Source organism: Zeugodacus cucurbitae, chromosome 6 (genome assembly GCF_028554725.1).
Source record: "Zeugodacus cucurbitae isolate PBARC_wt_2022May chromosome 6, idZeuCucr1.2, whole genome shotgun sequence".
NCBI classification, from domain to species: domain Eukaryota; kingdom Metazoa; phylum Arthropoda; class Insecta; order Diptera; family Tephritidae; genus Zeugodacus; species Zeugodacus cucurbitae.
In genome coordinates, this window is record NC_071671.1 from 41,256,652 (window position 1) to 41,262,651 (window position 6,000).

The following is a 6,000-nucleotide window of genomic DNA, read 5'->3' on the forward strand; positions in this document are numbered from 1 at the left end:
ATTCAAGAGCGGAGCAGCGCAGCAGCTGCAACAACAACTACAGCATCCATCAACAGGTTTGGCTGGCCCAGCCAACGGGTTAAAGAAGACGTCGACAAAAGTCGCTCCCTTCACAACTGTAGCCAACACTGGCCGCAGCAGTGCCCCTCCTCACCCAAGCAAAAGCACCAAAAGTGTCGCTCAAATCAAGCTTGAAGTAAATCGAAGATCTGCGAATGGCGGGGGGTAGCCGCCACTGGTATCAAATTCTTATTACTAATGCATACATTAACTTAATTATTACTTTGCTCACTATGATAGCAAGACTAATGACAATATCAATGACAATTATGATGTTCTCAGTTTGCTTGATTTTCGTTTATTTATTTCTTTCAACGGTTTAGCACCTCACAGCTGCTTAACAGCTGGAATCGTTACTAGATTTTGCCAGCGCTTGTTGTTTTTGTTACTAGAATGTTAACACTTTGCGCTGGGTGATGGCGCACGTTTCGTCTGCTTCATGGTTGTCTGAGTCGGATGCGCCTCAACCGATAAGCTAGTAGTTATCTACGAACATGTGTAATTGCGTTCATGTCGAAAGATTTTTTTTTTACTTTTGACGATAATTATACGATAACTGTTTGTAAAGCTCTACACCCATTTATAGGAGTGTTGTCTATTCTGCATACCGTTCAACTTTGTTCCAAGCAACCGAGCTTCCGCCTTCTACATGGATCACTAAAACTGTCTTAAAAGTAATATAATAATTTCACCCCACTTCATTATGAGGTATTTTGAGTTATTTTTACAAAAACCAAAGGCGGCACGGCCACGCCCACTAAATTACATCCGAATATGCTCGCCCTATTGTGATTCTGTATACGAAATTTCATATTTACTTTATAGCTTTTCAGTTTACACTATTATGTGGACGTGACCTTCTCACGATGCCAAGGAATATGTGTACCAAGTTTTATTAAGATATCTCAAGCTTTACCCAAGTTATCGCTCGCTCATACGGACGGACGGATGGACAGACAGGCAGATATCCGAATATTCACTCGTCCCGACATCCTGATGATTTTGATAATTATAACCCTATATTCAGCTCATTTAGTTTTAGAGCTTACAAACAACTGTTATGTCAACAAAACTATTATACTCTGAGTAACGATAGTATAAATATGAGTGTTGCGATAGTATAAATATAGTACATTTATATCCATAATGACGCATCGAAATAGATTCCAAACCTTAAGGAACATGGCTGTCGGTAAATTACCCGTGCACATTGCAATACGTACCACCTGATACCGTATACGAGCTTACTCAAGGGTACCTGGGCATGGAGGCTAATTGAGAAGATATATCCTTGTCATTCAGAGTGGTTCCATCCAGTAGAAAATGCAATGTCCCGGAGGTCATTCTTCCTACACAGACAAGTCAAACAATACTTCCTAAATACATACATACATAAGTTTTCAAGAAGACGAAACAACGGGGACAGTAGCGTCTCAAGGAACGCAGCCTATCAAGTCCAGTCAGCAGATATGCGGTTGCAGAAAGTGCGGAAGTACCTAGATGATTACCTATCATTACGAAACCTTTGCAAAATTCGACTCCCTTCCAGATTATCTGAAGCTCTAAGAAGGTTGGAAGTTAACTAAAACTAATCGTTGGAAGGGCACTATTACTTAGGTATAAAAGTTTATTATCTAATGGGCGTCAGTACGTAAAACACCGTTGTCCTTGTGTCTCGTAACTTTAGTCAGGCAAACTAATTGGATCGAAAGTGATCATATTTTTGGACCACAAAGCATTTGACCTTAACTATACAAGTATGAACTGGATCAACCTTAAAACCTCCGACAAACGTATCTTCATTAGATATTAAATATAATAATAATAACCCGATATACATATATGTATATGTACGTAAACGGATTCCCTCCTACTGTCTTCAATGATCCACTGAGCCACTTGAAAAAAAAAGTTCTTTATTTTCTTTGGCAATGATATATCTTATAGTACATGTAAAACCTAAAATAAAGCATATGGTTTTAGGTCTGTGTAACGCGGGGTTGCCATATTATAAGGGGCCAAAGTTTTTTGTAAAAAAATGTTCGAACCGCCATAACTTTAAAACTAATGAACAGATTTTAAAACACCATGTGACTTTTTTGTACAGAATTTCTCAAACTTTGAAACTGTATATCGTAAAAATTTTTAAAATTAATATTTCATAGCAAAAAATGAAAAAAAAATTTTTTTTTGGAATTTTTAACAACTTATGCCCCCTTCGATATTTTTCGAAAATATCTTAAAATGTTCCTTATTTCATCACCTTTTTACTCCCCAAAGTGAATTTTGGGACAACAATATTTGTATGAGCTACAAATAAAAACCAACTCAGAACATGATGAAAAATCATTGATTTATGCACTATTATTATCAGAATTTAGCGTAACCCAGGATTAACGACGTGGACGTATGTGATTGGCGTTGCAACCGTTTAGCCGGTTATAGCCGAATCGACGATAGTGCGCCACCTCTCTCTCTCCTTCGCAGTTCGGCGCCAGTTGGAGATCCCAAGTGTAACCAGGTCGCTCTCCACCTGGTCCCTCCAACGGAGTGGAGGCCTTCCCCTTCCTCGGCTTCCTCCGGCGGGTACTGCATCGAACACTTTCAGGGCTGGAGTGTTTTCGTCCATTCGGACAACATGACCTAGCCAGCGTAGCCGCTGTCTTTTTATTCGCTGAACTATGTCAATGTCGTCGTATAACTCGTACAGCTCATCGTTCCATCGTCTGCGGTATTCGCTGTTGCCAATGTTCTGAGGACCATAAATCTTACGCAAAATTTTCCTCTCGAAAACTCCCAGTGTCGTCTCATCTGATGTTGACATCGTCCAAGCTTCTGCACCGTAAAGCAGGACGGGAATGATAAGCGACTTGTAGAGCTTGATTTTGGTTCGTCGAGAGAGGACTTTACTGTTCAATTGCCTACTCAGTCCAAAGTAGCACCTGTTGGCAAGAGTTATTCTGCGCTGGATTTCGAGGCTGACATTGTTCGTGTTGTTGATGCTGGTTCCCAGGTATATGAAATTGTCTACGACTTCGAAGTTATGACTGTCAACAGTGACGTGGGAGACAAGACGCGAATGCGCCGACTGTTTGTTTGATGACAGGAGATATTTCGTCTTGTCCTCATTCACCTCCAGACCCATTCGCTTCGCCTCCTTATCCATGCGGGAAAAAGCAGAACAAACGGCGCGGTTGTTGCTTCCGATGATATCAATATCATCGGCGTACGCCAGGAGCTGTACACTCTTGTAGAAGATTGTACCTTCTCTATTTAGCTCTGCAGCTCTTATAATTTTTTCCAGCATCAGGTTAAAGAAGTCGCACGATAGTGAGTCACCTTGTCTGAAACCTCGTTTGGTATCGAACGGCTCGGAGAGGTCCTTCCCAATCATGACGGAGCTTTTGGTGTTGCTCAACGTCAATTTACACAGCCGTATTAGTTTTGCGGGGATACCAAATTCAGACATCGCGGCGTAAAGGCAACTCCTTTTCGTGCTGTCGAAAGCAGATTTAAAATCGACAAAAAGGTGGTGTGTGTCGATCCTCTTTTCACGGGTCTTCTCCAAGATTTGGCGCATGGTGAATATCTGGTCAGTTGTCGATTTTCCAGGTCTAAAGCCACACTGATAAGGTCCAATCAGTTCGTTGACGGTGGGCTTTAGTCTTTCACACAGTACGCTCGATAGAACCTTGTATGCGATATTTAGGAGGCTGATCCCACGGTAATTGGCGCAGATTGTGGGATCTCCCTTTTTATGGATTGGACAGAGCACACTGAGATTCCAATCGTTAGGCATGCTTTCTTCCGACCATATTCTGCAAAGAAGCTGATGCATGCACCTTATCAGCTCTTCGCCGCCGTATTTGAATAGCTCGGCCGGTAATTCATCGGCCCCCGCCGCCTTATTGTTCTTCAAGCGGGTAATTGCTATTCGAATTTCTTCATGGTCGGGTAATGGAACATCTGTTCCATCGTCATCGATTGGGGGATCGGGTTCGCCATCTCCTGGTGTTGTACTCTCACTGCCATTCAGCAGGTCGGAGAAGTGTTCCCTCCAGAAATTTTTTTTAATTTTTTTGTATTTTTCAAATTTTTAATTTTTTTTTGTTTGTTTTTTTGGTTTTTGCTATTTTTTTTTAAATTATTACGTATATTAGATTCAAGTACGTGATAATTTTAAATAAAAAAACAAAAATAAAAAATTTGAAATATGTATATATACAGAGGTAGTCAAAATTATTGACACATCGGACGTTTTTTTACAAGTTTCACACAAAAAGCTTGCGCTTGTTGTTGTTGTTGTTGTCGCAGGGTAACAAAATGCTATGTTGTTGTAAACCTTGATCTATTCGCGAGCGAATGAAGTCGGTTTGGCAAGAATAGCTAGAAATATGGCGGAGACATAAGCAAATAAACTACAGACTCGCAGTAGTCAAAAGTATTTAAACACGTCGATTTAGCCTTTATCCTTGGATTTGGTTTAAGCAAAAGTTGTAATTGGATTCTATTGCATTCATAACAACCGAACTCAGCCTAAAAATATAAAAATTGGTAAATAAAATGCCGAAAACAAAGGAATTATCGATTAAAACTAGATTGGAGACTGTTACTAAGTTTAAGACTCGGGTTTCGGCTTCCGAGTTAGATAAAATTTATAGAATTTGATGGAATACTGCTTATAATGTTATTAAAAAGAAGGACACGAAATATTACAAGGGGAATATAAATATAACTGGACGGAAACCGGTGATAACTCAAAAAGAATGCAGAAGATTAGTAGGAACTGTCATACAAAATCCCACAATTAGCCCTGTTAATATTGCAACATATTGCATGAACAGTCAATGATGCTACGTTGTTAAGGGCATTTAAAAATAGTAACATAAATACCTACGTTGTGCATAAAGCTTTATTTCCGAAACCAAAAAAGCGATATGCCTCTCATTTGCCTTAAAATGCATCCTAAAGCTTGTCGTGGGCAGATAAGGCTGAATTTTAGTTCCAGGGCTTCTTTAGTAAACGCTTTATGCATTTACCACGTGAGAAGAAGAATAATGCAGTTTAGACGCTAAATAGAGTCGGGAGTGACATTATGATTTTTTGGGGAAATTTTTCTTACTTCTGTTTTGGTACTAATTTAGGGACCCTAAATCATCCGGATATATCAGAATTCACATCACCATGCCATTGTAGTGGTCCGTCGGCCTTTTACAACTATTGACTACATTTTTCAATAGAATAATGCTACAAAAGTTTTAAATTAAGCAAATCAAGTTGACCTCCGCACAGCCCTTATCAAAACTTTAGTCAAAAGGTTTGATCTTTGGTTAAATATCAGAGGACGATTGATATAATAAACGAAAACGCCAAAATTACCGACTTTTGGTCTAAATTAACTGCTAATTTTGCGCACAATTGTGTTGAATCAATTCGGAACATAAAGCAGGCTGTTATTGATGCCAATTGGAAATTTAACCAATTATGAAATTATCGCCTTAGAATAGGAACTTATACTGAACATTAAAATTTTAAAGTTATCATTAAATAAGAACAGGATAATTGAGTTCAAGTTGTGTGTAAATACTTTTGACTACGGCGAGTCTTCAGTTCATTTGCTTATTTCTCCGCCATATTTCTAGCCATTCTTGCCAAACCGACTTCATTCGCTCGGGGATAGATCAAGGCTTACAACAACATAGCAGTTTGTTACCCTGCGACAACAACAACAACAAGCGAATGCATTTTATGTGAAACTTGTAAAAAACGTCCGATGTGTAAATCATTTTGACTACCTCTGTATATACATATAGTCCTATATCTATGGCGATAGTTTTGTGGTACTAGAAACAAAAATTACATAAACAAAACTCGAATCACTTGTGCAACGTATTACGATCGTAAAATACTAATCTTTCAATCCATTAATATGTTTACTGT